This window comes from Doryrhamphus excisus, linkage group LG13, assembly GCF_037039965.1.
Source record: "Doryrhamphus excisus strain RoL-2023G ecotype Guam linkage group LG13, RoL_Dexc_Guam_v1.1, whole genome shotgun sequence".
Taxonomy (NCBI): Eukaryota; Metazoa; Chordata; class Actinopteri; order Syngnathiformes; family Syngnathidae; genus Doryrhamphus; species Doryrhamphus excisus.
In genome coordinates, this window is record NC_136369.1 from 19,710,001 (window position 1) to 19,734,260 (window position 24,260).

At 40.8% G+C, this 24,260-nt stretch overlaps 1 protein-coding gene across 2 annotated transcripts in view; it reads left to right on the top strand.

Annotated features, from left to right (window-relative positions):
• Positions 1-24,260, top strand: part of LOC131139092 (transcription initiation factor TFIID subunit 4) — a 113,966-nt gene that overhangs the window by 46,625 nt on the left and 43,081 nt on the right. The window lies entirely within an intron of this gene.

The window sequence follows — 24,260 nt, forward strand, 5'->3', positions numbered from 1 at the left end:
GAAGGTCGTAAACAGGTTTTCTATGCTCTAACTACAAAAATATGTCATTTATATGCGAGTTCACTTAATGTTTACCATGTGGGAACTCGGTAGGCCTCTGGACTCTACCAAGTGGTCTGTGTTGTTATGCATGCGTGTACCAGCATCATTACCACCCTGACGCCACCAACGGAGCCAAGTCACAAAATGACTGGAATGCTTCTTGCTGGTTTTTAATGATGACGGGCACAAAAACTCAAGGTCGAGTGGTTAGCGCGCAGGCCACACAGCAAGGAGACCAGAGTTCGATTCCACGCTCGGCCATATCTGTGTTTGCATGTTCTCCCCGTGCATGCGTGGGTCTTCTCCAAGTACTCCGGTTTCCTCCCACATTCCAAAAACATGCTAGGTTAATTAGCCACTCCAAATTGTCCATAGGTATGAATGTGAGTGTGAATGGTTGTTTGTCTATATGTGCCCTGTGATTGGCTGGCCACCCTCGTGAGGATAAGCGATAGAAAATGAATGAATGAATAATAATAATACTAATAACAAAAAAGGGCTGCACGGTGGTTGATGGGTTAGTACGCAGGCCACACAGCTAGGAGACCAGAGTTCGATTCCACGCTCAGCCATATCTGTGTTTGCATGTTCTCCCCGTGCATGCGTGGGTTTTCTCCAAGTACTCCGGTTTCCTCCCACATTCCAAAAACATGCTAGGTTAATTAGCCACTCCAAATTGTCCATAGGTATGAATGTGAGTGTGAATGGTTGTTTGTCTATATGTGCCCTGTGATTGGCTGGCCACCAGTCCGGGGTGTACCTCGCCTCTTGTCTGAAAATATCTGGGATAGGCTCCAGCACTCCTGCTACCCTTGTGAGGATAAGTGATAGAAAATGAATGAATGAATAATAATAATAATAACAAAAAAGGGCTGCACGGCGGTTGAGGGGTTAGCACACACGCCTCTCGCCTGAAGACAGCTGGGGTAGGCTCCAGCACCCCCAACCCTTGCAAAGATAAGCGTGAGAAAATGAATGAATGTTTACAAGTATGATCCAATTATGACTGTATTATTCTAATATTTCATGTACTTCTCGTCATTGCGACTTTATTCATTTCCGTGTCCTATGATTATCATTACACACAAAAACGTACCACAAAAACACAGAAAAAGTACAGTTTATTCTGGACTAGTTTGTTAGCCTGAGGACCGATCGCAGCGACACGTATCATTCCAACTTTCTTTCCATTTTTCAGCGTGTCCTGAAAGTAAAACTGTTACACATCGCCGTGGAAACGAGTGCACAAGCAAAACTTTCCGACCACATGAATAAAAATGTAAAAAAAATTAAAAGGAGAAAGTTACTTCAAAGAATCCACGTCTGCCGCTTAAGTTTTGCATCAACAAACAACAACAACAGGTGAGGAGCGCTCGTTTCATCCCCCTGCCCACACCGGCGGAGAGAAGTAACTCCGGAGTAAACAAGGACCAAAACAAAGCGAAGCTGTGACAGAACTATTTGCGTAAACATGAAGAAGAAGCAGAAGAAGAGAGGTCTGCTTTCTGAGGGTCCGCCGGGAACGCATCCTATACCAGACTTGAAATGATGCGGCGTGGTAGCGGCGCTTCGGTTGGAGATAAAACGTTAAAGCGCTTAGCGTGGCGCTTTAGCCTATTACACGCCGGAGACAATGCGTCTTTGCGCTCCTTTGTAGCTGTAAAAGTCAACGTGGAGAATAAATTGGTGCATCTGAAATGCTTATTCGGGGTAAACTGGCTTTTCTTTTACCTGAGCACCGTCAATACCGATAAAACACACATTGTCTACAAAACAAGTGCATGCAGAATAGGCCGGGTTCGGCTTTATTTCAATAAATAAATAGTATACTAGAACCAGGACTAGGTCCTATGTACCGTGCTGGTCTTTGGTGTGTTTACTTGTGCCATCATGTCGGTATTACCGCAATTTTCCCGACTAATTCCAATATCGTTCTGAGTTGTTTTGATTATTTTTATTGTGCTACGTGACACTGTTGTTATTCATTCATTCATTCATTATCTTTTCCTTATACTCACGAGGGTCGCGGAGCTATTGGAGTCTATCCCAGAGGCGGGGTACACCCTGGACTGGACTGTACAGCTTGTATAAAAGTATACATTTAATATCATTTAACAGGCATTTTCCACAAGTTAGTAGCAAGATAATTGTGTTGCACGAGTGTCGCCGGCACTGATGGAGCTGCGGTTCATTGGGGGACTAATCACTAATCAATAATGAATCTGCGACACTAATCACCTTTTTATGATTATATTGGTAGAAATCTTACCCTGAAACATATTATTATTATTATTATTATTCATTTTCAACTGCTTATCCTCCCTGGACTGGTGGCCAGCCAATCACAGGGCACATACAGACAAACAACCATTCACACTCACATTCAAATTCCAATTAACCTAGCATGTTTTTGGAATGTGGTAGGAAACTGGAGTCCCCGGAGAAAACCCACGCATGCACGGGGAGAACATGCAAACTCCACACAGAGATGGCCGAGGGTGGAATTGAACTCGGGTCTCCTCGCTGTGTGGCCTGCGCACTAACCGCACGACCATCGTGCAGCCACATGTAAACATTCATTCATTCATTTTCTACCGCTTATCCTCACAAGGGTCGCGGGTGGTGCTGGAGCCTATCCCAGCTGTCCATATTGCACATATAGGCAAACAACCATTCACACTCACATTCATACCTATGGACAATTTGGAGTCGCTAATTAACCTAGCATGTTTTTGGAATGTGGGAGGAAACCGGAGTACCCGGACAAAACCCACGCATGCACGGGGAGAACATGCAAACTCCACACAGAGATGGCAGAGTGTGGAATCGAACTAGGGTCTCCTAGCTGCGTGGCCTGCGCGCTAATCACTCATCCACCGTGCAGCCACATGTAAACAAATAATGAAAATAATGATAACGGGGGAAACATGTATTGTAAAATAATTAGCATAACAATCCCACAACACTGGTCTTATTTATGTCTTACATGGTTTATTTTGTGTTATTATAAACACTAAAATTGGCACTATAGTGACTATAGGTGTGTTATTTCATGTCTATAGGTCTCTAACCATGTTATAAAGTATATTTAGAAGTTGGAAACCGTTTTTTTCTCTGCTTTTATCTATGAAAATATGAAAATATGTCTTTATTCCGGTAGTATCTGGTAGTATTGTTATCCTTCCTTTGGTCATGACAAGTGCTGGCTGCCGGTCCATTTCTATTAGCAGCATCTGGAAGTTTCTCTCTCAAGGGCATCCGACTATTGTTGCTCGGGCCAAACTATTTCATTTGGGGGGTATTTTTTCCGTGGCGTTGAACTTGTGACCTTCAAAAAGTGACGAGCCCGCTCCTCTCACCGCTGGCGACCGGCAGCGCTGGCGTCTTCTGTCCTGGACATCTTTTTCCGTTGGCGGCGGAGGCGGCGGCCGCTGCTCTGTTCCGAACGTTCACACACAAGATCTCAGCTTTCATACCCATCAGCCCCCATATATGCAAATGAGGCGGTGTAATAGGCAGCGCGACAGGTTTGGCCCTGGGGGGCCTCCCCGCGTGATCAAAGTGGATCTCCTCCCCTTTAAGTGGCAGTCCGCTCGTCATGTGGATGTGGCCAGATTAGCGCCTGGCGAGGGGACGTACATACACACGATTTATCTGACATTTTACCAAGCTCCTGTTTGGAAATTGTGACTTTATGCAATGCTAGACACCGACACACACACACACACACACACACACACACACACACACACGTGTTGTATATATCTAACACCCCTCAGCCGACACCCCTCCCTCGCTCGCTCGCCGCTTTCTTTTTTGCTTAATGGCCGTCGTTTCTCAGCACTCGTGCCTCTCCCGTTTTCATCACCTGACTGGCTCAAGGGGACAGAGCTGGCTGTTTGTGTCACCGCCGAGTCTGTCGGCAGCTCACACATCTGCGCAAATTTCATCAGGATAATGAGCCCCAGCGACTCCGCTGCCACAGCCAGACCTTCTCCCTGAGCACGCAAATACTGTACACGCTCCGATGTAAAAGCACCAAATCGGACAAATGGAAGCAGAAGATGGTGCGTTTCGCTCTCTCGATAGCCACGTTTACATGGACACAAATATTCCAATTCCATTCGGGTTATGAATGTAACCTTTGTATACACCTCATTCCCAAAGAAAAGTACCAATCAATCCGAATGAATATATAATGGGATTCCCAGGGGTGGAATATTCCTTTTCCTAATCCGATTGAGGTATCTTGTACCCGCTCAAACGGAAAGTTGTCACGGTGCGTTCTTCTTCCTGGTGTTTTTCTTCTTCTGTTGTTTATTGGCGGTTGGCAAGCAGCTTTGGTGTGCATTAGCGCCATCTGTGGAACAGAATCTAAACCCTTCTATACGCCATTCACAAGTCCACTTTTATTCAAAAAGAAAATATATATCTATATAAAACATGTCCCGGGTTTAATTATAAAATATTAGCAAGATTGAATTTGATCATTTCCTGTTCCCGAGTACGTTCTTTCAGCGAATGCTGAGATATGACGTAACACGCAGCTCCAGACGTTCTTCCATTTAAAAAAAAAATGGAGGTGAGCAATCGGCACTGACCATAGACACCGTTTCCTGTTCCCTCCTTGTTACATGTGGCTGTAGGCAACCTGCTGAGCTAGTTCATTCATTCATTTATTTTATACCATTTTTCCTCACAAGGTTTGCGGGCGGTGCTGGAGCCTATCCCAGCTGTCTTCAGGCGAGAGGCGGGGTACACCCTGGACTGGTGGCCAGCCAATCACAGGGCACATATAGACAAACAACCATTCACACTCACATTCATATTCCAATTAACCGAGCATATTTTTGGAATTTGGGAGGAAACCGGAGAAAACCCACGAATACACGGGGAGGACATGAAAACTCCACACAAAGAGATGTCCGTGGGTGGAATCGAACTCGGGTATCCTAGCTGTGTAGCGTGCTAACCACTCGACCACCGTGCAGCCACATGTTAACATTCATTCACACTCACATTCATACCTATGGACAATTTGGAGTCGCTAATTAACCTAGCATGTTTTTGGAATGTGTTAGTGTTCTTACAAAGAACACTAAACTCATCACACACCAACTTAACACTCGAGTTGTAATTATGAAACCAGCTCAACCGACTCATTCATTTATTCATTCATTTTCTGCCGCTTACCCTCACGAGGGTCGCGGGGGGTGATGGAGCCTATCCCAGCTGTCTCCGGGCACGAGGCAAGGTACACCCCGGACTGGTGGCCAGCCAATCACAGGGCACATATAGACAAACAACCATTCACTCACATTCATACCTATGGACAAATTAGAGTCGCCAATTAACCTAGCATGTTTTGGAATGTGTTAGTGTTCTTACAAAGAACACTAAACTCATCACACACCAACTTAACACTCAAGGTATAATTATGAAACCAGCTGAACCGAATCATTCATTTATTGATTCATTTTCAACCGCTTATACTCACAAGGGTCGCGGGGGTGCAGGAGCCTGTTAATGTGTTAGTGTTCTTACAAAGAACACTAAACTCATCACACACCAACTTAACACTCAAGAGGTATTTTGGTTTTGGTTTTTGGAATGTGGGAGGAAACCGGAGTACCCGGAGAAAACCCACAGAGAGATGGTGGGATTGAACTTGGGTCTCCTAGCTGTGAGGCCTCCGTGCAGCCCCTCTACTGTCCAATGAAAAACACCCTGGACTGGTGGCCAGCCAATCACAGGGCACATATAGACAAACAACCATTCACACTCACATTCATACCTATGGACAATTTGGTGTCGCTAATTAACCTAGCATGTTTTTGGAATGTGTTAGTGTTCTTACAAAGAACACTAAACTCATCACACACCAACTTAACACTGAAGAGGTATAATTATGAAACCAGCTCAACCTGCATATATATGTGTGTATATACCAGAACTGGCAGATGGCAGTAATATTTGCCTGAAAAAACATGCAAAATTCTGCAAAAATTTTGTTTTTTTTTTGGAGTGAGACACTTTTTGAGCATCCTGTAGTGTCTTAGTGAAATGTTGAACATTTTGACTAGCTCCATGTAGGTTGTCATCGGTGCGATTATGCGTCTATATAATGATGTAATTTATTAATGATGCAAGGATTCTCTGCCATCAGAACCATAATAGAACCATTCTATTGGTTCAGCCGGTGTAGTAAACACTGTAGCCTTTAGGGGGCACCAGCGTGACTTGAGGCTGGTGTCATGCAAAGTAATACTAATAATAATTGTGTTGGTATTTAAACGTGTCACCAGCAGTGCAGGCGGGGGTAGATGCTTAGCGTGAGAGAGAGTCGGTCTAGCGCCTCTGCTCCCCCCATTTGGCCGAAAGGTCAGATGGGCTATTTCAAAAATGCCCTCTGGTGAAAATCAATGGGCAAATCGCGGCGGCGCTCAGTTCCTGTTTGTTGTTCCCCACCGCTCCGATTCTGGTTGTTGTTGTTGGGTCTTTACGTTTGGAGTGGTCCATCAGTGAGAAGCGGGGGAACTTTTTTCGAGGAGGAGGAGGGAGAGATAGAAAGGGTGTGAAGGCCAGTGGAGATACATCACCATGTCAGGAACGCAGACACATCGCGGCGGCCACAGATTCATCATCACCGCCACGTCTGCAGGCGAATGTGGACATGGGAAACCAGCGAACTGGAGGAGGAGGCGTGGCGAGGACAGGAGACCAGGGAAGAAAGAGAATTGGAGAAGTGGATTCACATATTTTTACACAACTCCGCCATTTGTACCTTTACTTGAATATCAACAACTTCAGTTCCACTTGGGAGTGTTATTATTTTTATTTTATTCACTTTTTACATCGACATGTAAATAACGTGGCACGGTGGTCGAGTGGTTAGCGCACAGACCTCACAGCTAGGAGACCAGGGTTCAATTCCAAAAACATGCTAGGTTGCAGGGTGTACCCCGCCATTCACACTCACGTTCATATTCCAATTAACCGAGCATATTTTTGGAATGTGGGAGGAAACCGGAGTAAACCCACGCATACACGGGGAGGACATGACAACTCCACACAAAGAGATGGACGTGGGTGGAATCGAACTCGGGTATCCTAGCTGTGTGGCCACATGCAAACATTCATTCACACTCACATTGATACCTATGGACAATTTGGAGTCGCCAATTAACCTAGCATGTTAGTGTCCTTACAATGAACACTAACCTCATCACACACCAACTTAACACTCAAGAGGTATAATCATGAAACCAGCTCAACCGAATCATTCATTCATTTTCTACCGCTTATCCTGACAAGGGTCTGCGGGGGTGCTGGAGCCTATCCCAGCTGTCTTTAGGCGAGAGAGGCAGGGTACACCCTGGACTGGTGGCCAGCCAATCACAGGGCACATATAGACAAACAACCATTCACACTCACATTCATACCTATGGACAATTTGGAGTGGCTAATTAACCTAGCATGTTTTTGGAATGTGGGAGGAAACCGGAGAAAACCCACGCATGCACGGGGAGGACATGCAAACTCCACACACAGATGGCCGAGGGTGGAATCGAATTAAGGTCTCCTAGCTGTGAGGTGTGCGCACTAACCACTCGCCCACCGTGCAGCCAGTTACCGAAATGACAAATGGCGTTGAAGTACAGTACAAAGGTTTAATGAATGCAGGTTGACACAGGAACAGACTATTCCTGTTTCCTTTGTTTTATAGGAGAAACATAATAATGTGGAGTTTCCCGGCGTCCCTGAATGCACCGTGTTTGACCTTGCAGCTCCACTGTACATGAATGTCGGGTATCCGTGTCTCCAGTCGTGTTCTATTCCTTTAAGGAACACCGTGCATCCATGAGGCCATGGAAATGAACTTCCATGAACTGGGACACACAAAACAGCAGGAATTCTCTTTGAAAGTCGGCACAGAGAGAGAAAGGGAGGCTGCAATGTGGAGGAGGGTAGCGAGCGTTTGGGCCGCCTCGGGCCCGCCCGGAGGGAGCAAGAGCGCCTCTTTGGAGGGGAGCGGTTTGCGGAGGGGCCAGAGGAGGAGCGCCTATGAACTCGTTCATATAACCGGCTTAATAAAAGAAACTCAAGCGTTGTCCTTTGACACACGAGAGAGCCTCCCATCTCTGAAGGAGCGAGGCTCTGGCCGACGGGGGCCGCCGGCGTGGGCGGATTTCAGTCCGGGATACCGGTGACCTGGTCGTTTTGTGGAGGATGCGGGGCCAAATGAGAACCATGCATGTACGCACATTAAGACGGCGACGGTTGAAATAACACGCACGGCTGTAACGCGGCGTCTGTTCATTACGCTTGCAACGAGGTTAAATATGCTAAGTTCGATCACGTCACCCCAGCCACAGTAAAAGCAGTTAGTCTAATTGGTGAACTCTGACACATAAACAGCAGGGGCAGCGCCAGCAATTTCAATGAGAGGTCCAAAGTCGAGCGGGGGAAGAATTAACTCGGTGGAGGTTTGAGGCATTTCAAGCCTCGCTGATAATTCCGAGCGGACAAAAAGGAATCTCTCGCTGCCTGAGGAAAGTAAGACTTTAGGAAAACTATTCCGACAAAGGCCTCAGAGAGACTGTTCCAGAATGACTTTTAGCAAATGAGGAATACATCCATCCGACCTTCCAAATCCACATGATAAGAAGTTCTCTATACATTAAATAACATCATTGGAGTCACCTTTACATTCTTCTACATTACATTCTAGTGGTTAGTGTGCAGGCCACGCAGCTAGGAGACCTGAGTTCGATTCCACCCACGGCCATCTCTGTGTGGAGTTTGCATGTTCTCCCCGTGCATGCGTGGGTTTTCTCCGGGTACTCCGGTTTCCTCCCACATTCCAAAAACATGCTAGGTTAATTAGCGACTCCAAATTGTCCATAGGTATGAATGTGAGTGTGAATGGTTGTTTGTCTATATGTGCCCTGTGATTGGCTGGTCAACACCTCTCACCCCAAGACTCTTTCTCGTAATTTTGACTTTCTTATCTCGTAATTTTGACTTTGTATCTTGTAATTTTGACTTTGTATCTCGTAATTTCGACTTTCTTATCTCGAACTTTTGACTTTTTATCTCATAATTTTGACTTTTTATCTCATAATTTTGACTTTATATCTTGTAATTTCGATTTTCTTTCTCGTAATTTTGACTTTCTTATCTCATAATTTTGACTTTCTTATCTCATAATTTTGACTTTGTATCTTGTAATTTCAACTTTCTTATCTCGAAGTTTTGACTTTCTATCTCGTAATTTCGACTTTCTTATCTCGAACTTTTGACTTTCTATCTCGTAATTTCGACTTTTTTATCTCGAACTTTTGACGTTCTTCTCGAACTTTTGACTTTTTATCTCGTAATTTTGACTTTTTATCTCGTAATTTTGACTTTATATCTCGTAATTTCGACTTTCTATCTTGTAATTTCGACTTTCTTATCTCAAACTTTTGACTTTCTTATCTCGTAATTTTTACTTTTTATCTCGTATGTTGACTTTTTATCTCGTATTTTGACTTTCTTATCTCGAACTTTTGACTTTCTGATCTCGAACTTTTGACTTTTTATCTCATAATTTCGATTTTCTTTCTCGTAATTTTGACTTTCTTATCTCATAATTTTGACTTTCTTATCTCGTAATTTTGACTTTGTATCTTGTAATTTCAACTTTCTTATCTCGAAGTTTTGACTTTCTATCTCGTAATTTCGACTTTCTTATCTCGAACTTTTGACTTTCTATCACGTAATTTCGACTTTTTTATCTCGAACTTTTGACGTTCTTCTCGAACTTTTGACTTTTTATCTCGTAATTTTGACTTTTTATCTCGTAATTTTGACTTTATATCTCGTAATTTCGACTTTCTATCTTGTAATTTCGACTTTCTATCTTGTAATTTCGACTTTCTTATCTGAAACTTTTGACTTTCTTATCTTGTAATTTTGACTTTTTATCTCGTATTTTGACTTTCTTATCTCGAACTTTTGACTTTCTGATCTCGAACTTTTGACTTTTTATCTCATATTTTTGACTTTTTATCTCATAATTTCGATTTTCTTTCTCGTAATTTCGACTTTCTTATCTTGTAATTTTGACTTTCTTATCTCAAACTTTTGACGTATCTCATCATTTTGACTTTTTATCTCGTAATTTTGACTTTTTATCTCGTATTTTCGACTTTCTATCTCGTAAATTGGACTCTCTATCTTGTAATTTCGACTTTATTATCTCGTAATTCCAATTTACCATTGGGATAATTGTTTTTTTCAGCGGCGGAAACGAGCTTCCATACTTTGCGTATCCGCAATGAGCCAAACGGATCTTAAACGCGAGGTACGTACGGTAGCGTACAGATAGCTACGCGGTTGCAGTATGTCGACTGCACTTTAAAGCAGCGTAGCCTATTTTTGTTTTCTTATTTGTTGCTTTGTTGTTGCTGGTCTGAACTTGAGTTTTCCTTTCATCACCTCAAGTCATGTTCTTTAAAAGTACCTTTGGTGTTCCTGTGTGTTTTTCTACATTACAAAGTGCTGTAATGAGAAGGAAAACAACAAAAAAAAAAAAAAGGAGATTTTTTTTCCTCTTTGCCTCAGAGGGAGATAGCGACTCGTCTCCTTGCTGCTACCAGCCTGTTAGGTTCACTTTTGTCTTCCGTGCGCCCCAGCATTCCTTGGGACTGCAAGCACCAGGGGAATTGGGCGTGCAGAGCGACGCTGGTGGCGAGGTGCCTGCGATGGGAAGCAGGACACGTTTCAATTAGCCGACAGACCCCGCAAGACGTTAGAAAAAGGGAGGGGGGGAATTAAAAAAAATATAGCGCCACCTCACCTTCACCTCGATTTAAAAAAAAAGGCTTCTGACCTCTTAGAAACTCTTGTACCATCTTTGCTTTCTTTTTTTTTGTTTAAAATCCCAAGGTGTCGTCACCGTGGGGTCCATATGGGGAAGGACAGTAGCGGGTGTTGGGGGGGGGGGCTGGTGATTCTAAGTGTGCCAGCTCGGCCGGCTGCGTGTTTCCATTAGATTGTCATGTTGGCTAATTAGAGAGCGGCAACATGATTCACCTTGTTAATTAGGAGGACTTGCACACCATGTGCCTGGGGGGGGCAGCATGGGGAAGAGGAGCCCAGCCTCAGAGCCTGCTTAGTCTTCGCCCGCCGCCTATGAAGATTCCCCTTCTCATCTACCTTCCTTTTTTTTTTTTTTTTTGATTTAGAAATGAATAAATCATCGAGATCGTCCTCTCTGTGAGTGCGAATATGTGAGTTTTCATCTTTTCCTGGATGCAAATTAGGCGTGATCAATAGAAGCGGGGGGGGTGGTTGGGGTGGGGGGGGGGTCGTTGAATCTGAATGAAAAAGAAGAAGAAACGAGAGCAGAGAGCAGACTGCTTGACGAAGCAGGCAACGAGACAATGTGAAGGAACATTTAAAGTCGGACATTTTTTCCTGGGATAAGCGATATTTTTAATGATCTCCCCTCCGTCGTTCCGCATCGGCCAAATCCGCTTCGCTCCTGCCTCCTTTGCAAATGTTAGCACTAGGCTTTAACGTTTTGCCGTACTCGCGACTCCACGCCGACCTGGCTTCGTTTTTTTTTTTTTCGTTTTTTTTGTTTTTTTTTTGGCATAATTCTAAACCGTGACTCCCGCTGGACTGTTTTGTTTACGGCAGTTCGTTTTTTTAAATTTCATATTAAATACTTTAAACCCACATAATAACACTACAAAGATGGCGTAGCGCCACAAGGAAAAGAAGAACCATAATGAAAGGTTTGCATAGCCTGCGTATGCTAACCCACAGTGCTTGCTAATTTATTAAACCAGTGGGTCCCAAACTTTCCGCAGTCCCCCTTTTAGACATTTGACCTGAAGCCATGCACCCCCTACTCCTGCACACTTAATAAAACGAACTACAATAAACACATTTCAATATAATTCCATAGAATTAGTTCATTACTGTAATTTCCACATCGTAAGACACGCTTGTTTAAGCTGCACCCACTCAATTTAAAGAGAAAGACACATTTGATCATATATAAGCCGCCAATCATTAGCTAAGAGAAAACACACAACGAGCGTATCAAAGCAGGGGAAATCTTACACAGAAGGCTAAAGTCATCACACGGCAACTTAACAATCAAAAAAAGTAGCAGTCATTCAAGACAGTCATTCATTCATTTTCTACCGCTTATCCTCACAAGGGTGGCGGAGGGGTGCTGGAGCCTATCCCAGCTGTCTTCGGGCGAGAGAGGCGGGGTACACCCTGGACTGGTGGCCAGCCAATCACAGGGCACATATAGACAAACAACCATTCACACTCACATTCATACCTATGGACAATTTGGAGTGGCTAATTAACCTAGCATGTTTTTGGAATGTGGGAGGAAACCGGAGTACCCGGAGAAAACCCACGCATGCACGGGGAGAACATGCAAACTCCACACAGAGATGGCCGAGGGTGGGATTGAGCTCGAGTCTCCTAGCTGTGAGGTCGACACACTAACCACTGAGCCCAGTCATATACTGTCTCTGTCTCGGTGGGTGGAGGCGGGGCCGCTAGCATACACACACAGTGCAGAAAAGTAAAATTATTGTTATTCATTCATTCAATGTGAGTGTGAATGGTTGTTTGTCTATATGTGCCCTGTGATTGGCTGGCCACCAGTCCAGGGTGTACCCCGCCTCTCTTGCCCGAAGACAGCTGGGATAGGCTCCAGCACCCCCGTGACCCTTTTTCGACTTTGTATCTCGTAATTTGGACTTTTTATTTCGTAATTTTGACTTTTTTTATCTCAAACTTTTGACTTTCTTATCTCGAAATTTTGACTTATCTCATAATTTCGACTTATCTCATAATTTCGACTTTCTATCTCGTAATTTTGACTTTCTATCTCGTAATTTTGACTTTTTATCTGTAATTTTGACTTTCTATCTCGTAATTTCGACAATCTATCTCGTAATTTTGACTTTCTATCTCGTAATTTGGACTTTTTATCTCATAATATCAACTTTCTATGTTTTTTTATCTCATAACTTTGACTTTCTATCTCGTAATTTTGACTTTTTTATCTCGAACTTTTGACTTTCTTATCTCGAAATTTTGACTTATCTCATAATTTTGACTTTCTATCTCATAATTTCGACTTATCTCATAATTTCGACTTTCTATCTCGTAATTTCGACAATCTATCTCGTAATTTTGACTTTCTATTTCGTAATTTTGACTTTTTTATGTCAAACTTTTGACTTTCTTATCTCGAAATTTTGACTTATCTCATAGTTTCGACTTTTTATCTCGTAATTTTGACAATCTATCTCGTAATTTTGACTTTTTATCTGTAATTTTGACTTTCTATCTCATAATTTCGACTTTCTATCTCATAAATTCGACAATCTATCTCGTAATTTTGACTTTCTATCTCGTAATTGTGACTTTCTATCTCATAATTTCGACTTTTTATCTCGTAATTTCGACTTTCTATCTTGTTCCTCCCACATTCCAAAAACATGCTAGGTTAATTAGCCACTCCAAATTGTCCATAGGTATGAATGTGAGTGTGAATGGTTGTTTGTCTATATGTGCCCTGTGATTGGCTGGCTACCAGTCCAGGGTGTACCCCGCCTCTCTTGACCCAAGACAGCTGGGATAGGCTCCAGCATACCCTGCAACCATAGTAAAGATAAGCAGCATAGAAAATGGATGTTTGCAGGGGAACACAGGTTTATAAATATTTGTTAAGAAGTGTACATGGGGGGGGGGGTTGGCATGACCCCTTAAATGTTTCTTGCTGTGTCCCTCCTTGAGATGGATGCCTACACGGCGAGGCAGTGCTGCTCCTTGTCCCTCACTTTATGTGTTCCGCCCCCCCCAAATAAAAAACCCTGATTATAAATACATGAACCTAGTCAGCATGTAGAAAAACAATCCCCATTTTCTACATCAAGTCTTTGCTGCCCCCCCCCCCCCCCCCCCCCCCCACTTCTCGCTTTCCTGCAAATAACAAGATGAAGAGCCACCGCGGGGTCATGATAGCGACACCCACTTAATGACCTTGGCTCCAGGGAGCGCTGAGGGCTGGGAATAATTGCTCCTTGGTCCTGGAAACACTTCTGACGTACTCGGCTTCAGACAAAACGGGGCTCTCCGAGCCAAGGCTGTTAGCCGTCTGCATGTGTTTAGAATTTATCTGCATAGGTAAAATAGGAGAAGCACACTCTGGGGGCAATTAAAGGAACAGCGTTGGTGTTTGGGGCGGCTGTCTGATGGTTTGGGCTGTCTTTTGGAATCCTTTTCTACCTTGACTGCTTTATTATTTCTTATTCAAGGTCATTGTACAGATATTTAGGATGGGATTATTCAGCCTGAATGCTGTTATTATATAAACGAAACGTATCGGCACGGTCTTCAAATGTCGAAAAAAGTATCGGCGATATTCATTCATTTTCTACCGCTTATCCTCACGAGGGTCGCGGGGGTGCTGGAGCCTATCCCAGCTGTCTTCTACACCCTGGTATGGTGGCCAGCCAATCACAGGGCACATATAGACAAACAACCATTCACACTCACATTCATACCTATGGACAATTTGGAGTGGCTAATTAACCTAGCATGTTTTTGGAATGTGGGAGGAAACCGGAGTACCCGGAGAAAACCCACGCATGCACGGGGAGAACATGCAAACTCCACACAGAGATGGCCGAGGGTGGAATTGAACCCTGGTGTCCTAGCTGTGAGGTCTGTGAGCTGTTACATTTGTTCACTTCCTGCTTTCCTAATATATATATATTTTTAAATTAATTAATTAAAACCATTTATATGCATATATATATATATTTAATGAATGAATGATTCGGTTGATCTGGTTTCATAATTATACCTCATGAGTGTTAAGTTGGTGTGTGATGAGTTTAGTGTTCTTTGTAAGAACACTAACACATTCCAAAAACATGCTAGGTTAATCGACGACTCCAAATTGTCCATAGGTATGAATGTGAGTGTGAATGGTTGTTTGTTTATATGTGCCCTGTGATTGGCTGGCCACCAGTCCAGGGTGGACCCCGCCTCTCTCACCCGAAGACGGCTGGGATAGGCTCCAGCACACCTGTGACCCTCATGAGGATAAGTGGTAGAAAATGAATGAATGAAAGAATTAATGTTTACATGTGTCTGCCCGACGGACGAGTGGTTAGCGCGCAGGCCACACAGCAAGGAAACCCGAGTTTGATTCCAATCTCGGCTATCTCTATGAGGAGTTTGCATGTTCTCCCCGTGCATGCGTGGGATTTCTCCAAGTATTCCAGTTTCCTCCCACATTCCAAAAACATGCTAGGTTAATTGGAATATGAATGTGAGTGTGAATGGTTGTTTGTCTATATGTGCTCTGTGATTGGCCGGCCACCAGGCTCCAGCACCCCCCGCAACCCTTGTGAGGATAACCGGTAGAAAATGAATATTATGTTTGTAAATGAAGGGTTTTGATGTAAACGCAAAACATAATTGCGCCAAATTTTTTCTCCGTTTTTTTAGTTGGGAGCTGATATTTTCCTGAAACTTACATATGTTCTACTGCTGATTATTAGAGAAGCTATAAATGTAGAAACAGACCATTTTTTCAGATGAAAGACTGGTGTGTCTAATTTTTCTTTTGTTTAAAAATCCATAGAACACAATAATCTGCGAGCTTTGCAAGATCAGTCAAAAGCATCTAAAATGCTGGAATTGAATGAGCTAATATCAATTTATAATCATCAATTTTCTTATTGGGAAGAATGATCTTTGTTCCAAGTGCTTGTAATAATATTTCTAAGTTGTGTTGCGAGCCTCAGTGTCTGCATACTGTATAATGTACATTCAACATTAAACACAATATAGCACCACTTAGCCTCAGGGCCATTAGACAATGACAGCTCCCAGCACAACATCATACTCTCTCATTAATTCATTTATGATTTCCACGTAAATATGACAAACCCAAGTCGTGCGTATGTATCGTGCGTATGTATCGTGCGTATGTGGTACGACGGCAGGTGAAATCTCAACTCTTTGGTGGTGTCGGAGTGCAGATGGGAGAAGTGGAATCTGATTGGTTGCTGCGTATGACTGCCGGGCACTTCACATGGAGGGAAGGAAGCCCCGGAGACGCAGCTCGCAGATGTTCACGTAAAAGTCGGCCATGTGGGTGTCAGGTGAATGAAATGGGCCCATCGCAAATATGTCAACGCACACGCGTGTTTACTGATGGAGAAACACGCATGATATATTATATTGTAATTATATTATATGTTATTATTTTGTATTATATTATATGTAATTATATTGTATTATATTATATTATATTGTATTATATTATATGTAATTATATTATATGTAATTATATTATATTATATGTAATTATATTGTATTATATGTAATTATATGTAATTATATTTTATACTAAATTATATTATACCACAAACGCCACGTAACGATGATAACACCATGGCATATAATAAAATGTAATATTATATTATATTATATTATATTATATTATATTATATTATATTATATTATATTATATTATATTATATTATATTATATTATATAAGGACATTATAATATAACATCACTGTTAACGGCGATAACACCATGGCATATAATATAATATAATATAATTTCCTATAATTTAATATTATATTATATATTATTATATTATAATATATTATATTATATTATAAATATAATTATAAATAAATATAATGATAATTTAATTATAAATAATGTAATTATTAATAATTAATATTAATATTTTTATATAATTTGTAGATAGCAAACAGAGTTCTGGTATCGGAAAAGTACTGGTATGACAAAATATATGAATTCGGGTATCGGATTCAGATTGGAAATTGGGGAAAAAAATCATTTTCATTTTGACAATATTGTCGCCATCATGATGAAGTCATGATGATGTCGACATGAACGGCCCCGTTTTTCTTAAAAAAGGGTCTCACATGGTCTCTCATACGACACTTTGTAGTCATAATAACAACACAATGGGCCAGGATTTAATGACTTGTTCTAAATAGACAAATTGTTGACATAAGCGTGTTCCGCTGTACATTTTTTCTGAAATATGAAACTGCTTTCCTCTACATGTGAACTTTTAAAGTTGGTTCCGTGCCAGCAGTATCCTTCCAGGCATGCCCTTACACTGCATGTTCTTATTTTAAGACGGTAGAAGCGAGGTGTACGTATATACCATGTAGGAGCACAACCCCAGGTGTCCTCGCAACCGTGCAAGCGTTAGAGGCCACGATGAGTCGATTGCAGGAGCCTTGCTTAACCCTCCTCTTGTGTTAGGGTCGGCACTGACCCGTTTTACATTTTAATGCATAAAAAGAATCACACATTTGTTTATTGCATCAAGGCTTTTTGACTTTGTCAGGAAACTCTATTTCAACAAAAATAAAACCAAACAAATAATTTTTACTACATTTTAAAATGGTCTGGTTGAAATTATGACCACTGTATTGTGAGGGTCGGTTTGGACCCGGTTATAATAATATGGCTACTAGAAAATTCCCGTGGAAATTTTGATGGGCTTGCCACCTGTGCTGTGAACCTCAGGCTTGGTGTGCCAATGGCTACCATGCTAGCACCTAGCAAGAAAGCCTCAAGTACCGAAAAGGTTGATGCAGTCCCATAGTGTCCCCACATCATGCCATGTGTTTATTTGCCTTAAGCCATGAGTAAATTAGCTAAAATGCTAATATGCTAACAGTCATCATGCTAGCACCTAGCAAGACAGCCTCAAGTCCAAAAATTGCCCAGGCAGTCCGATAGTGTCCCCACATCATACCATGTGTGTATTTGCCATTAGACATGAGTTAATTAGCTAAAATGCTAACATACTAACAGTCATCATGCTAGCACCTAGCAAGACAGCCTCAAGTCCAAAAAGTGCCCAGGCAGTCCGATAGTGTCCCCACATCATACCATGTGTGTATTTGCCATTAGACATGTGTAAATTAGCTAAAATGCTAACATGCTAACAGTCATCATGCTAGCACCTAGCAAGAGAGCCTCAAGGTTAGAAAGTGCCAAGGTTGTCCTGTATCCTCCCGATATCATGCCATGTGTGCATTTGCCTTTAGACATGTGTAAATTAGCTAAAATGCTAACATGCGAACAGTCATCATGCTAGCACCTAGCAAGACAGCCTCAAGTCCATAAAGTGTCCAGGCAGTCCGATAGTGTCCCCACATCATATCATGTGTGTATTTGCCATTAGACATGAGTGAATTAGCTAAAATGCTAACATGCTAACAGTCATCATGCTAGCACCTAGCAAGACAGCCTCAAGTCCAAAAAGTGTCCAGGCAGTCCAATAGTGTCCCCACATCATACCATGTGTGTATTTGCCATTAGACATGAGTAAATTAGCTAAAATGCTAACAGTCATCATGCTAGCACCTAGCAAGAGAGCCTGACGTTTAAAAAGTGCCAAGGTTGTCCTGTAACCTCCCTATATCATGCCATGTGTGTATTTGCCTTTAGACATGAGTAAATTAGCTAAAATGCTAACATGCTAACAGTCATCATGTAGGCACCTAGCAAGACAGCCTCAGGTCCCGAAAAGTTTGGGACAGTCCCATAGTGTCCCCACATCATACCATGTGTGTATTTCCCTTTAGACATGAGTAAATTAGCGAAAATGCTAAAATGCTAACATGCTAAAAGTCATCATGCTAGCACCTAGCAAGACAGCCTCAAGTCCAAAAAGTGTCCAGGCAGTCCGATAGTGTCCCCACATCATACCATGTGTGTATTTCCCTTTAGACATGAGTAAATTAGCTAAAATGCTAACACTCATCATGCTAGCACCTAGCAAGAGAGCCTGACGTTAAAAAGTGCCAAGGTTGTCCTGTAGCCTCCCTATATCATGCCATGTGTGTATTTGCTTTTAGACATGAGTAAATTAGCTAAAATGCTAACATGCTAACAGTCATCATGTAGGCACCTAGCAAGACAGCCTCAGGTCCCGAAAAGTTTGGGACAGTCTCATAGTGTCCCCACATCATACCATGTGTGTATTTCCCTTTAGACATGAGTAAATTAGCGAAAATGCTAAAATGCTAACATGCTAAAAGTCATCATGCTAGCACCTAGCAAGACAGCCTCAAGTCCAAAAAGTGTCCAGGCAGTCCGATAGTGTCCCCACATCATACCATGTGTGTATTTCCCTTTAGACATGAGTAAATTAGCTAAAATGCTAACACTCATCATGCTAGCACCTAGCAAGAGAGCCTGATGTTAAAAAGTGCCAAGGTTGTCCTGTAGCCTCCCTATATCATGCCATGTGTGTATTTGCCTTTAGACATGAGTAAATTAGCTAAAATGCTAACATGCTAACAGTCATCATGTAGGCACCTAGCAAGACAGCCTCAGGTCCCGAAAAGTTTGGGACAGTCCCGTAGTGTCCCCACATCATACCATGTGTGTATTTCCCTTTAGACATGAGTAAATTAGTGAAAATGCTAAAATGCTAACATGCTAAAAGTCATCATGCTAGCACCTAGCAAGACAGCCTCAAGTCCAAAAAGTGTCCAGGCAGTCCTATCGTGTCCCCACATCATACCATGCGTGTATTTGCCATTAGACATGAGTAAATCAGCTAAAATGCTAACATGCTAACAGTCACCATGCTAGCACCTAGAACCAAATTTGATGGTAACTTATTGTTTTTATGTATTTTATAGCCGATTTAATACACGGGTCAAAACCGACCCGTTAACATAAGAGATGATACCAGAAAGCTAACACAAGAGGAAGGTTAAAATCATCAGCGAGACTCTCCATGGAAGCCATTGGCCAACAATGGCATATGTTATGTCAATAACCCGAGAAGCTCCCTGCTGCGTCGGGGCCGCCATGCAGGGTCCGGAGTTTATATCGCGGTCTTTGCAGGCCACGAAGCCTTTTAGCTTCCTTCGGAGCCCCGAAGCTGCTTGTGACGTCAAGCAGAGCATGTTGTGCTCCACCAAGGACATCTGTCTGTAAGCGTCTGGGCGGCTGCGAGCGTCCCCTCGGGGCAGTGAGTGAAGGGGGGGGGGGGTGAAGAGCGTACGGAGCGAAGTGGTGGTGTGAGGGGGGATGGGGGGGGGTCGAGAGGAATGAAAAGCCTTTTGTTAAAAACAGCCAAAGATGGAGGATGGCAGGTTTGGCCATCATGGCTTCTGTTGCCGTTGCTCCCAGCCAAAAGAGACCGCTTGAAGGTTCTTGCTGCATTTGAGACATTTTTGCATCATAAGAGAGACTACTGTGCTTGTGTTGTTCAAAGAAATCTATTGTTTTAGCTCTTGACAGGCATGTTTACTAACCCTTAAAGGGACGGTATGCAACTCGCTTCAAATTACAGTTTTTTGAAACCAAAAAATATCGAACACGCCCGCCGGCTAGCACACCAACAATCCTTTACGAGAACAGATTGGACAAAAGAAGTCTACTTTCTTTCACAATTACTCATTAAAATGCATAAAAATCATCAAAAATTTCACTTTCATTTCACACATTTTTCATTTAATGCCATGTGATCGACTCACCTTATAATAATAATAAATAATAATACATTTTATTTTTATAGCGCTTTTCAAAATACTCAAATACACTTTACAGAAGAATGGAGTTGAATAAAGGCAAGTAAACAGAGTAAAATATACATTAAAATACAACATTCATTTGTTAATACACAGTTAACAACAACAACAAGGAACTAGCCCAGTGCTAACATGTAAGTTATTACCGTTTAGCGCTTATCATTCGGGATGTCCGATATTGGCTTTTTTGGACCTAAAAACTATATACCGATATTGTCCAACTCTCAATTTCCGATACTGATATCAGCCGATAGCAATATCGATTTTTTTAATGTTGTTTTTATGATGTGGGGAAAAAAAAAATCAAATACTATTATCAACCGATATTGCATTTTTACGCTGATATCTGGACTTGCCTACTTATCATGTCTACTATATTAGGTAATACAAGCATAAAGGGGACTATAGGGGTGTTATTTCATGTGTAGAGGGCTTTAATAATGTTACAAAATACATTATAAAAAGACCCTAAACAAGTTTTCTATGGTATCACTATGGTAATGGTAATGGTAATGGTAATGGTAATGGTAATGGTAATGGTAATGGTTTTATTCATTTGAACATGCATCAGATTCCAATTGAGTGCATCCCATAATCAGTTCCCAGTTCCACATGTCCAAAAGGAGTAGGAAGAAGCAAAGCTTATTAAATCCTACCCCTCCATCTGGTACTTTTACAATCAGTAACTGTTACATTTGTTCACTTCCTGCTTTCCTAATTAAATTTAAGTATTTTTTTATTTTTAATTAATTAATTTTAAAAAGATTATATATTTTTTTTTATTTTATACAATACCAGGAATATATTTTTTAAACTAAATGAAATGTTCAGAAAAATGTCTTCCAGCTGAGCATCATTTTTATGAGTTAATAGTTATTATTTTATTAGTTATTATTATTATTAATTTATTTTCTAATTAACTATTAATTAATTAGAAATTCAGAAATGTTCAGAAAAATGTCTTCCAGCTGAGCATCATTTTTTATGAGTTAATAGTTATTATTTTATTAGGTATTATTATTATTAATTTATTTTCTATTTATTCTATTAATTAATTAATTATTTGTTTATTTTTATGTAAATAATTTGTCATTGAATCCTACTTCGCGAAAATTTTCTTATCACCGTCGGGTCTGAAACTACTTAACTGCAATAAACAAGGGACGACTATATGTAAGTCGCACTGGACTATATGTTTAGATAATATAATATATATATAATATAAACTTTATTTATATAAGTTTAGTGAAGTTTCCCGACCAGTCAGATCCCAGCGCCCGCTAATTGCATGCACTGACTACATTGGAATTGAACACCAGAAAACAAACACAAACGGACACGCCGCTCTTGACTAAAACCTCATTCCAAGCTGTAGATTGATTTTTAGAAATGTTCTACATCTGCTGACCTTTGCTGATAATTTGACTTTACAAGTCCCAGTCCCTCTGCTTCAAAAGGGCACCCAGGCAGACTGGAATCACTGGTATTTATAAGCCACTTTGGAACCAGGCAGAGGTTTTTTTTTTGTTTTTTGTTTTTTTAATCGAACTTGGCAAATGTATGCATCCTGGCAGCCGGTTCCTTCTTCCACTCGGAATGAATCTGTGTCTGTGACCTTTGCTGTTTTACTTATCTGTGGCTGCACTGCTATCATAGACGATAAGCGCCCATCTTTTTTTGGCTTGCTTGTCTCCAACACGCAAGAGTGCACATAGAGATAAAGCCTCGAGATAATTTGGCATTTTAATTCAATATTACCAGGGTAAATGTTCATAACAGTTTTAACATTTAACAGTAGAGATATATATTTTTTTTTATATATTGTTCAACTTAATTTATTCGTATATATATTATTTTTCTGCGCTTTTTTAAAAATTATCGGCTGTAACAGAATCACGGCTTTCCGCTCCCTCATTTTGAACATCCATTTCAGGTACCAAATATGTGTACAAATTAAATCCATAAACAATAGAATTGCAGTCCACTATAAATGGGTATGCCCATATTTGTTTTTTTAGCTAAAAAATATATTTTTCATTATAATTTTAATAATAATTCTACAATGATTTATTTTATTTGTGAAATACAAAATAAATAGAAAATTATATATATATTTTTTCATTTTATACAATACCAGGATTTTTTTTAATTAAATGAAATGTTCAGAAAAAATATGTGTACAAATTAATTCCATAAACAATATAATTGCTGTCTACTATAAATGGGTATGCCCAGACAAAAAATATATTTTTAATAATAATTTTACTAATAATTTTAGAATTATTTATTTTATTTGTGAAATACAAATTAATTAAAAAATATATTTATTTTTTATTTTATACAATACCAGGATTTTTTTAACTAAATGAAAAATGTCTTCCAGATGAGCATCATTTTATTATTATTTATTATTATTATTAATTAATTTTCTAAAAGTTTTTATGAAGATAATAATAATTGAATTAATAATGTAATTTTTTAATAATATTAAATAAACGCAAATATTTTTGCATATTGTGCATATAAAATCTACAATGATTAAGGTAATATAATAATATTTCCGGGTTCCTCTAAAAAGGACAGTGAGTCAAATATTGTATAACCTGTTCAAAAGTACAAATACAAATGTCAGAATGGCAACAGAATAATGTCATAGCAACCACATATGAGTCCCAGATCCATGCACTTTTAGGTAAACATTGTAATTAAATAATATTGCAATCATAAGTCTACGAAAACAAGGTTCCCGACCCTGACTAGGAAAGGTAGACTGGGCACAGTGGCACCAGATCCAAATCAGAAGTCCCGTCTCCCCGCCCGCCGCGGAGGCCTCGCCAGTGACGGGAAAGGCAGGAGACTGGAGGGTTGCAGATGGTAAAAAGGAGGTCTTCATTTATCATACAGTCATAAATCTGAAAGTGCAGGCAGTTGCTGTGGGCGCCGGGAGCACATGCCTGGTGCCAACTGCCAGGCTGGGATGCCGGCATCCTGGTGCCATAAGTAAGATAGACCACTCTCTCTCCGGTCCGCTCCCTCGCCCCCTCTCATCCGTACTGGGGGATTGTCTAAGGTCAGGCCTGCAGGGATTTGTGTGTCGTTTGGGGCAGAAGGTAATATGCTTAGCATTGATAATTTGGACGCTGTTTTTGCCAAGCGGACAGACGCCGTGCCCGCTTCAAGCTTCAAGCTTCAAGCTTCGCTTGGTTTCCTTGTCGTGTTTGCATATGATCTTACTAAACAAGTAGAGGATTATTATTTCTAACCAATTCAAAATTACTGTCAGAGGTCCCACCAGTGGCGTCGTTAGGCCTATTTTAAATTAAAAATGTTGGAATTAAAATATTTATTAAAATATTTTTTATTGATTAAAAAAAATTATTATTGATTTTTTTCACAAAAAAAATCTCATATAAAAATTTCATATAATAGGGCAAAAGCAGGCTAATAAGATTTTAGGGGTGTTAGGGCTGAATCCCCCCTAAAATGTTCTTAAGCCTCCCTAAATAATTTGATATTTTTTTATAGATTTTTTAAATAAAATCTCATAAAAAAATGTAATATATTTAATTG